The following is a 12,559-nucleotide window of genomic DNA, read 5'->3' as shown; positions in this document are numbered from 1 at the left end:
GGAAGAGCGTAATGATAATACCAACATGGGCCAGTGAAGCGACATCCTCCACAACTAGACTGAAGAACAAAAGGACAGCAACTTGTCTGTTCCCCTTTCCCCGATTCCCCAATAAAATCTTTAAAAAAAAAAAGAAAGAAACATAGTCTATCTTCAGTCTTTTCTGAGGCTTCTTGGGAACTGAGCTTTGGGGGCTGGGCTACATGGATGCAGGCTTTGGGGCTGGGGAGGGACCAGGCTACGGGCTCAGGAAAGACTTCTGAGTACAATTGAGGTCAAGCCCTGTCGGGGCCAGCCTGGGGCGAACCACTGCAGGGCAGAGATGAGGGGCAGCCGGGAAATGAGAGGAAATGAGGTGCTCAGGACACCGCCTGGATCTACTGGGCATTCCACAGCTGGGGTGCTGGCCTTCTTTTCAACTGTGGTGGAGAAACAGAATCCACAGGCGTAAGGAGTGGCCCAGTTCCGTGCAGTCTGCTCTCACACCTGGGGCCGAAGGAGAGGCATGTCACGATGGCGCTCTGTGCCCAGAACCTGCTCCTACCCCGTCATGCCACTCAGTCTCCTGGCATGGCAGCTCCTGTGGGTTCTCGCCACAGTGGGCACTCCCCCTGAGCTCCTGTGCTGGGCCCAAGTACTGCCTGAGCGCCCTGGGTGACATCCCTCTGCTGACGCGAGAGCTTACATTGGGGGAAAAGACCTAAGAAGGTCTGCTGTGGGGCAGGTCACTCCCTCCAGGGCCCTTATCTTCTCTGAAAAGTGTAGATTGCCTTCTCTCCTCTTCCCCAAACCTACCCCTCCCCTGTCCAGAGGTGCACCTCACGGCAGCTGTCACTCATTAGCAGTAACTATCACTGTTGGGACAGCCCCTGTCGTTCTGTAGAGCCAGGGAGGGGGTGATCAAAACGTCAGACGATTCACACAGCCTCAAAGGAGAGGGACAACAGAACACAGAGCCCAGGTGCGGGAGACACCTTTCTAGATGCTCTGGCTTGACCCTTTCTTTTGCCAGAGAATGAGCAGCTCTGGAAACATCTGGGCATGGGGAGAGGCCAGGCCAGGGTGCCATCACCAGGAGGCTGGGGTGGTGATGGGTGGGGCTGACCCAGTGTCCTCTGAGGGAAGGACTTTTTCCCACCAGTGGGAAAGGCTTTGCATGGAACCACCCACACATTTCTTTGCCTTGCCCAGGGAAGGGTTTGTGTGTATGTGTGTGATTTTGCAGAATTAGCCATCTGGACTGGCACCTAATGGCCAGTAAGCTCTCAGAGAGGTTAGGACAGAGCAGGCTAGAAATGGAGCCCCATCTCCTGACTCTGTTCCTCTTTCAACTGGTTACTAAGCACCTGCTGGTGAATACTAAGCTGGGGGACAGGTGAGCCATCAACCAACTAAGGAAAATAAGCCAGATGCAGCCTGTCCGGGCAGCAAGAGGTGAGGGCCATGGACGGGACACAGGCTCGGAGAGATCAGAGGAACAGGTAACATCCAACTGGGGAATGAGGCAGGTTGAAAACTCTGGGACCTGTGCCTTCAAGGGGTTTGTTAGGAGATAGAAAGAGAAGGAGCTGAGTAAATGTGTGCCTGATTTACATCTGCCTACACAGAATTATTCCATCCATTTACAGGCAATTTTCAAGTTAAAATGTTGTCAGAGGGTTGTCACAGTTTTGATCTTTCTTTTCTGTTCTTTTGCAATCCACCCACATTTCCCAGTTGAGTTGGAAAGGGGAGTGGGGGGGATAGAGCCTGGTTTTGATTCAGAGATTTTGGGAATTGTTAAAGTTAGATGGGATTTTTAAAAAAAAATTATCGAGTTTTCTCTTAGGAAAATTCAGGCCCGGAGCCCAATGTCGCAACTGTGCTGTCGGTCCCAGAACTTTTAGAGAACTCTGCGGTTTTCCCCAGGCTATCTCTGGGGGTTTCAGCGGGACTCTCTTTTGTGCGTGGTCCAGAGATGCGCAATAATCCCTCTGCTTGTTCCTTGCAACCACTGCTGTGCTTCCCGGAGCTCTGAATGAGAACACCAGGCTCAAACCCCGGGCTTGCTGCTGACTTCGTTTCCCGCTGTGGACAAGTCACTCTGAGCTGCACGCCTGCTTTTAAATAAAATGGGATAATACATGTGAAAGTGTTTTGGAAGGTTTTGTAACATAAATGCCCAGGATTATTGTCAGTGCCATATCAAATCCATTCTCAGTTCAGAAAACACAAGAGGTGTTCCTGCCATCAGAGAGTGGAAAGGAGGGTGGAAAAGGAAAGAGGGCTGCTTACCCAGTTTCTATGTGCTCCTCTCTGATGTTGCCCAGCCATTGCCAGATAAAGAAACGTCATGAGTGTGAATTTAAACCAGGCACCTGGAAGCCTCTGGTGTCTGCGGGAGCCGGGAGGTGGGTGTGGGAGCCAGCGGATGACTTAGGCAGGGGCACTGGCTATATGGATCATTTGCCATCTTCAGCCTTATCCTGTTCCATATGTTTATTGAAGTCTCGAATCCAGAGGAATTGGGGCTTATTAAAGAGGTAAACAGAGAAGGATATAGTAAATGTCTGGGCTAACAGAATGAGGGTTCAAAATGACCTCACGGGGCTGGACAGATAAAACCGAGTCAAAGATCAGTGCAAAGTCCTGTACGGAGTTTGTAAAAGCAAATGTGTGGGGAGAAGACATCCCTTCACATCATCAAGTTCAAAACAACATGGACATTTCAGTGGCTAAATTCAGCGTCCGCTAACTCTGGGAAATGCCAGAGAAAGAAGCGACTCTAGCCTCAAGCTGCATCACGTCAAAGTTCATAAGAACCTCAGGCTGAAGGAGCTCACGGGGTTCCCTGCTCAAGCAGGAGGCTCGTGGTCAGTTCTCAACACCACAGCTGATCACCAACAAACTGAAATACCCTTTGTGGACGTGGCTGCCGCCAGGTGGTCATCTCTCAATTACACCTGGCAGAGTTAACACGTGGTCGAAGGAAGGCAATCAAGACAGGGAGGGTCTGGAAACTGGACACTGAAAGTGGTTGCAGGAATGAGGTGGGAGGTGACTTAGGGAGTGCCGTGGCTGCAGATGAGTAGACCAGAGCGGGAACCAGCTCACCCGATGCTGTTCTGAAGGGCACAACTAAGCTTAGTAGGACAACCCCCAGGAGCTACGGGACTCACAGAAGCTCTGGCGGGATAACTAGTTCATGTTTGAGGCCACCAGGCCGCAACAATTTAATGGCTGGATCTTCAGTGTCCTCCAAGGGCACTCAGGTAGGTGCTCACCGGCGTGGAAGGGACCTGGGCACCCTTGTGGACCATCGGGGAGCCTCCCCTGAACTGTAAGGGCACAAGGCCAGAGAAGGATGGCTTATCTTTTCTGGCCAGAGTGGTCCGTCTTAGGAGCCTGGAAGCCCAAAGCAGGCATTTGGAATAAGACAGCTAATTAGGAGGAGGGAATGACAAAGTATAAAACAAAGTCATCACCTGAATCAAGTTTATGGGTACAGGTGGGAAGCGATTCTCTGGCGCGGATTGAAAGGAATCAAAAAGGCCCAGTGCCCTGTATCAACGGAATACACCCAAGACCTGAAGTTCCTCCCAGCAGAACCACTTGTGGTGACAGCATTGTCACCTCAGCCAAAGTGCACTGCTGTGTCGGGGTGGAGGGTAGCATGTGATGAATCGGGTCAGCACGTGGACATCTGGTAGAGGAGCCGAAGGGGCTGGGACATAGGGAAGAGAAGGTTTCACACAGCACATAAAGCAAACTGCTAACTTCACAAAACGCTCTATCCAGTGAGTGACAGAGGGCAAAGTAGGGCGGGTCCTACTCACCTCCCGGTTTCTACTCCATACTTACCCCCCACCATTCCTAACTTCCCTAATCCGATTAATGGGGACTCCTTTCCTTATCTTCCAAAATCCAATCTAGTGCACCCTACTAATTCTTTTTTCCAAATGTTTTCTGAATCTGTTCCATTCATTCTGTCTCCAGTCACCGCCCACCCCCACCCCCTAAAGTCATGGTGTTTGCTGAGGCCTCATCATCTCTCACCCACCAGGATACGCTCCAGACTGACCTCTCTGTGTTTGTCTCTTTACTACAACCCATTCAGGCCATACAGTCAGATTACTCTTCACAAAGCACACCTCCAATCGTGTCCCTCCCTTGCTCCAGAACTTTCCAGGGGCCTTAAATGTGTATCAGACCAAGCCTCACTTGTGGGTGTGGCATTCAGGGCGCAGCTTTGCTTTCCAGACTTGTCTGCACCCCACTTTCTCCCCGCCCCCAGCCCCCTGATTGAGCCAGACTGGAGGCTTCCATCCTTTCAACCCACCCCCTGCTTTTCTGTTTCGGGGAGTCCTCTGCCTGGAATGCTATTCCTCTGAATCTCCACTACTCAAAACATTTCTCTCTTCAGCCACCCCCTGAAGAACGAAACGATCTCCTAAACCCTCTACTGAAAAGCCTTTTTCCCCTCTAACAAGCTCTTTTAGCACTCAGTGCCTGTCTTATGCACCGGAAGTTTGTTACCTACTTCTGGTAACATCTCTTCTTCTTCTGCTAAGGTATGACTTAACTCCTGGATAATGTGCTGGTTTTCACCAGTGTGTGTTCTCGCTCCCTACCTAGACCACACGTTCTAATATCAACCACAGAGTTGCAGAGAGTGGAGCGGGAAATAATATCTCCTCCATTCCAGGGCTAAGCGTACTGAGCACTAGATAAGGCTGACCAGATGTGGTAAGAAAGAGCATGGCCACGAAGTTGAGAGACCTGGGTTTTAGTTCTTTGCTGGTACGAATGGGTCATGTGACTGGGTACGGTTGGCATTTCCTTCCCCGCAAAATGATTAGGCAGATGGACAGATACAAATGTCCCTTCCAGGTCTGGTATTCTCTGAGTCTATATGACTGGAGACTGACCCAGCCCTCGTCCTGACTAGGAAAGGAGCAAGGAAGGCTATGGAGCAGACCTTGGAGGGAGAGAGGAAGAGGGAGATGGGGAGCTAATAGCTCTGGAGGAAGGAAGGACATTCTGGGCTAATGGGATAATTGGATAATCCTCAGAGCTGGGGGCTGCCAGGCTGGGGCCAGCTGTTAGAAGCAGACACAAATAGCACAAGCAAAACAAGTGCACTGGTGCAGGAAGCAGCTTGCTGAGAGATATGGGGGAGGGGTGGTGATGGCCGGAGGGTGGGGAAGGGGGATGGAAGGGCAACTGGAGCCCCCCTGCCCCCGTTACATGAGACAGGCCCTTAGGAACCTTGTGCTCTGACGCTGTAACAAAGATTCCATTTAGGGGCCTTGGACCCATTTCTGTATTAGGGGACATTCTTAGAGACCGGGGATTTATTCTGGTCTTGAGGGTGTCCCTCTTCCAAAAGGACCCTTAGGGACCACGTAGCCCTCACCCCTGCCCATTGGGGCCATCTGTTTGACATATCTGTGAAAAGATTGCCAGACACTTATAAAATAATGATTTGGGCATGCAGATCTCAGGGTTCCCTTCATTTCAGGCTAATAAGTGGATCTGTCAGTGGAACAAAAACAGTTGGGGAGGGGGCTCTGGTCTAGAAGTCAGAAGCCTGGCTTCCAGTCCCAGCTCTGCTGGGTCACATAATTCATGATGTTATCTCTCTGGACCTCAGGTTAGCTCATCTGTAAATGGGAGGTGACCTGTAATACTCTCCCTGCGGGGCTGTTGTGGAGATAAAATGAGATCATGAATGGGAAAGCGATTTGAAATTTACAAGTGCTCTGCCAACTACTTTAGTCCCAACTCTGTTTCAAACTCTATATGATTTTAGAAAGTCCATTTCCTTTCTCTGAATTCCAGTTTTTTCTACTATAAGGTGACGAGACCAAACTGGATGGTCTTTATTTTCCCTTCTAATTTTAATGATTCTAATCTTTATAAAAACATTTGTATACACTCTAAAGAAAGTATGAGAAAGGAAAATTTGAGGCTAATGTTATTTATGAATATAGATACAAAATAGTCAATGTTAGCAAACTGTATTCAGCAATGTATAAAAATAACATAAACCATGACCCATTAAGGGTTCATCCCAGGAATGCAAGGATAGCTTAACATTAGATAGCCAATCAATCTTATTCATATAACTAAATTAGAGAACATTATAGGAGCATCTCAAATAGATACAGAAAATGACTTTGATTTTAAAAAATCAATACCCAGTCATAGTAAACACTGTTTTTAAAAGATTTTTATTAAAAATATAGCTAGCAGGGCCGGCCGAGTGGCGCGATGGTTAAGAACTCGCTTGGGATGCCAGAGGGCCCTGGTTCGGATCCCACATATGAGGGCCAGTGACACTGCCCTCCACAGCTAAGATGCTGAACAACAGCTCAACCTGGANCTCCACAGCTAAGATGCTGAACAACAGCTCAACCTGGAGCTGGGTTGCCATGAGTCGCCGGCGACGGCGTAGGCTGCAGCCCCTGTGGCAGTGGGTGGCCATGGGCTACCGTGTGTAGCCTGCAGCCAGCGTGAGCGGTCAGCAGCCAGCGTGAGCGGCCAGCAGCCGCAGTGAGCGGCCGTCCAGAAGCCGGCGACTGATCTGCTTCGCCCGGGAAGAGTGCAATGACGGTGCCAACTTGGGCCAGTGAAGCAACATCCTCCACAACTAGATTGAAGAACAAAAATGACAGCAACTTGTCTGTTCCCCTTCCCCCAATTCCCCATCACTGTTCCCATCCCCCCAATTCCCCAATAAAAAAATATATATATATATAGCTAGCATACAATATTATATTAGTTTCAGGGGCACACCATAGTTATTCAACATTTATATACCTGAAGAAGTGATCACCATGATAAGTCCAGCAACCATCTGACACTGTACCACGCTATCACAATATTATTGACTATATTCCCTGTGCTGTACATTTCATCCCCATGACTTGTTTGTTTTATACCTGGAAATTTGGACCTTGTATTCCTCTTCGTCTCCCTCCACCTTTTAAAAATTATCAATTACAGTTGACATTCAATATCATTTTATATTAATTTAAGGTATACACCAGAGTGGTTTGACATTTATATAATTTAAGAAGTGATCCCCCTGACTAGCCTAATACCCACCTAGCACTATACATAGTTACGAGTATTACCATATTATTGACTATATTTCCTATGCTTTACTTTACATCCCATGACTATTTTGTAACTACCGATTTGTACTTCTTAATCCTTTCACCTTTTTCACCCTGCCCCCCAACCCCCTCCCATCTATCACCCCAACAAATCTAGTACCCATCTGACACCATACATAGTTATTACAATATTATTGACTATATTCCTTACATTATACCCTACATCCCCATGACTACTGTGTAACAATCAATTTGTACTTAATCCCTTCCCCTTTTTCATACAGACCCCCAACCCCTCTCCCATCTGGCAACCATCAAAAGGTTTTCTGTATCTGTGAGTTTGTTTCTGTTTTGTTTGTTAATTTTGTTCTTAGATTCAACATATAAGTGAAATCACATTGCATCTGTCTTTCTCTGTCTGACATACTCCACTGAGGACAATACCCTCCAGGTCCATCCATGCCACCACAGATGGCAAAAACCCATTCCTTTCCATGGCCAAACAATATTCCATTGTGTATATGTACCACTTCTTTATCCATTCTTCCATCAATGGACACCCAGGCTGCCTCCACATCTTGGTCATTATAAACAATGCTGCAATGAACACGTGGATGCATACATCCCCTGGAAATTTTCTTTGAATAAAAACTCTGAAATGGGATTACTGGGTCCTGCATTGTCTCTGGTTATAGCCTTTGTTTTAAAGTCTATTTTGTCTGGTATAAGTATGGCTACCCCGCTTTTTTTTTTGTTTTGTTTTGTTTTCATTTTCATTTTCATGAAATATTTTTTTCCATCCCTTTACTTTCTGTCTGTGTGTGTCTTTCAATCTGAAGTGATTCTCTTGTAGGCAGCATATAAGGATTTTGTTTTCTTATCCATTCAGCCCTCTTATGTCTTTTGATTGGAGCACTTAATCCATTTACATTGAAAGTAATTTTTGATAGATATGTGGCTATTGCCATTTTATTATTCATAATTTTGATCTTTTTTTTTTCCATCTTAAAAAAGTCCCTCTAACATTCTGTGTAATACTGGTTTGGTGGTGATGAACTCCTTTAGCCTTTTCTTGTCTGGGAAGCTCTTTATCTGTCCTTCAATTTTAAATGATAGCCTTGCTGGGTAGAGTAGTATTGGTTGTAGGTCCTTGGTTTTCATCACGTTGAATATTTTGTGCCAATCCCTTCTGGCCTGCAAAGTTTCTGTTGAGAAATCATCTGACAGTCTTATGGGAGTTCCATTATAATGAACAGGTTGCCTTTCTCTTGCTGCTTTTAGGATTCTCTCTTTGTCTTTAACCTGTGCCCTTTTAATTATAATGTATCTAGGTGTAGACCTATTTGGATTTGTCCTGTTTGGGACTCTCTGCACTTCCTTCACCAGGTTAGGAAAGTTTTCAGTCATTATTTCTTCAAATAGGTTTTCAATTCCTTGCTCTCTTCTCCTTCTGATACCCCTATGATGTGAATATTTTTACGCTTGATGCTGTCCCAGAGGTCTCTTAAACTATCCTCATTTGTTTGGATTCTTTTTTCTTTTTGCTGTTCCTATTGGGTGTTTTCTGCTACTTTGTCTTCCAAGTTACTGATTTGATTCTCTGTTTCATCTAGTCTGCTGGTGATTTCTTCTAGTGCATTCTTCATTTCAGTTATTATATTCTTCACTTCTGACTGGTTCTTTTTTTATGGTTTCTATATCTTCTTTTATGCTTGCAATCTCTTTGTGAGTTCTCGCTAAGTATCTTGACCATCCTTATCACCAGTGTTTTGAACTTTTTCTCTGGTAGGTTGCTTGCCTCCATTTTGTTAGTTCTTTTTCTGGATTTGTCTCCTGTTTATTCATTTGGGATGCATTTTTTTGTTTCCTCATTTTAGCTGCCTCTCTGTGTTTGTTTCCATGTATCAGGTAAATCTGCTATGTCTCCCAGTCTTGGCTGGGTGGCCTTATGTAGTAGGTGTCCGGTGGGGCCCAGTGGCAAAGTCTCCCTGGTCACCTACGCAGGGTGCTCCAGTAATGTCTCTTGTGTGGATTGTGTGTGCTCTACTGTTATAGCTAAGCCTTGGTTGCTATTGGCACATCAGTGGATGGGATTGATCCTCAGGCTGACTGGCTATGGGGTTTGGCCACATCCACAGCTTATGGGCTGCTGTGCAGGGGGCTTACCCTATTGAATGGGATTTGCCCCAGTGGGCCCTGGTGCCTGTTGAGGCCACCCTTTGTGTGTGCCTTTTGTGCTGTGCTATGGTCTGAAGCCAACCTCCAAGTATGTTGGTTCTGTGTTCTCTTGGAAGAGGCTCCAGTGCAGGCCCAGGTCAGCCACTGCCTGTGACTGGCCGGGGGGCTATCTGGTAGGAGCTACGAAGCGATCTGTGGTTGTTCACTGCCTGGGCTAAACCTGGAGGCATGGGGGAGAAGCCACGCTGTGAACTGAGGATAGCTGCCACCAGTACCAGGCATGGGGTAACTGCAAAAAGCCTGGGCTAAACCTGGAGGCGTGGGGGAGAAGCCACGCTGTGAACTGAGGATAGCTGCCACCAGTACCAGGCGTGGGGTAACTGCAAAAAGCCAGGACACTTGGAGGCCTACTGTCACCTGCTTGCTTCTTAAGATTCAGCCAATGATAAAACCTCATGCAGTATGCAATTTGATTGAGGCAGGATCTCAGGGAGTCACTAGAGTGGAAAGAGTGTAGTTACCAGGTTAATGTAGACTCTGGTTTGGTGCTACTGCTGAACCTGGAGCAACTCAACAAAAGTCTCAGAGCACACTAAGGCCAGTCACCACCCTTCTGGAGCCCATGGACTCCAATAGTTTTCCAAGAAATAGTGCAATGCAGGAGGGGCTGGCTGCTCATGGAGAACGTGGCTCCCGTGTTGTGCGAGTTGGGTGGAGCGGGGTCCCAGCTGAGTCAGCAGGGTGGAGTAGTGGAGCTCACCAGGCCAATCAGATTCAGATTTGGCCTGTGGGGGTGGTTTCAACACAGGAAAGATGGCGAACATCTGCCAGCTGCATGAGAGGAGGACCTCTCACCAGGAAAATGCCAACTGTCCTTCAGTCCTTCCCCTTCGTCTCCAAGGCCCCTCCAAGTCACCATCCCTCCACTGGAGCCCAAGGTGAGTGCCTATGAGCGAGTAAATCTGTGCACAGGCCATTTAAAGGACATCTGGGTTTTCCTCAGCCTTCCGTCCCACCCGAAGAGACGGAATCCCCACTTTTTTTCACAGACAGAAGTTATGGGGGCTTCTCTTCCCAGCACCAGTATTCCAGGCTGGGGAGCCTTGTGTGTGTGTGGGGGGGGGGCGGGGAGGGTGCTGGGGTCCCTTGCTCCTCCAGGGGGGAACCTCCATGGCAGAGATATTCCTCCTGATTCTCAACCACCACAGGGAGGTTTGGGGACTGTTCAGCGTCTCTGCCCCTCCTACCAGTCTGGACGTGGCTGTTTCTTTATATTTTTTAGTTATAGGATTTCTGTTCAACTAGACTTCAGATGGTTCTCCAGCCTAATTGTTTTATAATTTAGTTGTAATTTTAATGTGTTCATGGAAGGACGCAGGCACAGTGTGTTTCTGCTCTGTTATCTTGGCTCTCTCCCCCAGTCATAGTTAAAACTCTTAGCAAACTAGAAATAGAAAGGTATTTTCTTAACTCAAAGGGTATTTCTTTTAAACCTACAGAAAACATTGGACTTAATGGTGAAATATTAAAAACCTTCTCTTTCTAGTAAAGACCAAACCCACTATTCTATTCAATATTGTACTAAAGTTCCTAAAGATCACAATAAAACTTAAAAATTTTAAACACACACACACACACACACACACACACACAAGATTGGGAAAAGAATAAAGTGGCATTATTTGCAGTTGAATTGACTGTCTATATAGAAAAAAAAATTCTTTGGAGTATTATTGAAGCTAATGACAGTTCACCAAGGCTGCTGGATATAAGATCAATATAAGAAAATCAGGGCCGGCCGAGTGGTGCGTTGGTTAGGAGTTGGCTTGGGATGCCAGCTCTGAGCAGCAGGACCCCGGTTCGGATCCCACATTGAGGGCCAGTGACACTGTGCCCTCTACAGCTAAGATGGTGAACAACAGCTCGACCTGGAGCTGGGCTGCCGTGAGTTGCCAGTGATGGTATAGGCTGCAGTGGGGCTGGCCGGCAGCAGGCGTGAGGTTTTGTGAGCTGCCGTGAGCTGCAGTCCAATGGCTGGCAAGCGACTGTCTTACTTGGGAAAAGCGCAATAATAACACCAACATGGACCAGTGAAATGAGGTCCTCCACAACTAGACTGAAGAACAAAAGGACAGCAACTTGTCTGTTCCCCTTCCCCAATTCCCCAACGCTATTCCCCTCCCCAATTCCCCAATAAAAATCTTTAAAAAAAAAAAAAAGAAAATCAATAGCATTTCTATATACCAGCAAAAACCATTACAAGAAGTAATTTTTTAAAATATCATCTACAATAGCAACAAAAACTAGAAGGTACTTAGGAATAAATGTAACAAATATGCACAAAAAAGAAGACTCATCTCAATGAAGAGATGTGCCATGTTCATGGATGGAAAGAGTCAACATCGTAAAACTAGCAATTATCTCCAAATCAATTTAGACATCAAGTGCAATTCCCTTAAAATTCTCCATTGGGTTTTTCATGAAATTTTACAATTTGGATCCAAAAAATCATGTAAAAAGAACAAGGACCAATAGAGCCTCAATAATTTTTTTCATTTTGAAGAAGGTGAAAATTTGCCCTAACAGAAATCTTAAGTGTAAAGTTCAAATCAGTACAGTAATATAATGCAGGAACAGGCAAACTGACAAGGTGAATGGGACAAGGTGAAAGGTTAAAAGCAAATTTGTCTGTGTATTGGGAACATATTATATGGTAGAGGCCACATTAAAAACCACAGAAAAACAACAGTGTTCATTAAATGGTTGTGAGACAATGGGAGTTTCTATATAGAAAAGTAAAATTGAAACAAAACTATGGTGGGGAAAAAATCTTGAACAATTTTAAAGCAAATATAAAAAATATGATTTCTGGGCAAAGGTGGATTTCTTAAAACACAGAAGCAAAAGTTATCAAAGAAAATTCTGTTAAATTGACTAAAAATAATTTTAAACTTTTTTCAACAAAAACAACATAAAGCACACACACACACACACACAAACACAAATAGGGAGAAGGTATATTCAATGCATATAATCAATAAAGGATGTGTCCATCATATGCAACTCCTATAAACAGTGTGTTAGTTAAATGGGTGAAGTTATGATCAGACAATTTAAAAGAAGAAATCTAAATGATCAATAAACAAGTGAAAATAAGTTCAATCCCCTAATATATTGTTGGTGGGAATGTAAATTGATCCAACCACTATGGAAAACAATATGGCAGTTTCTCTAAAAATTGAAAATAGATCTACCACACAATCTCGCAATTCACTTCTGGG

The sequence above is a fragment of the Hipposideros armiger genome, unplaced genomic scaffold, assembly GCF_001890085.2.
Source record: "Hipposideros armiger isolate ML-2016 unplaced genomic scaffold, ASM189008v1 scaffold_443, whole genome shotgun sequence".
Taxonomy (NCBI): domain Eukaryota; kingdom Metazoa; phylum Chordata; class Mammalia; order Chiroptera; family Hipposideridae; genus Hipposideros; species Hipposideros armiger.
Note: the sequence above shows the minus strand (reverse complement) of the source record.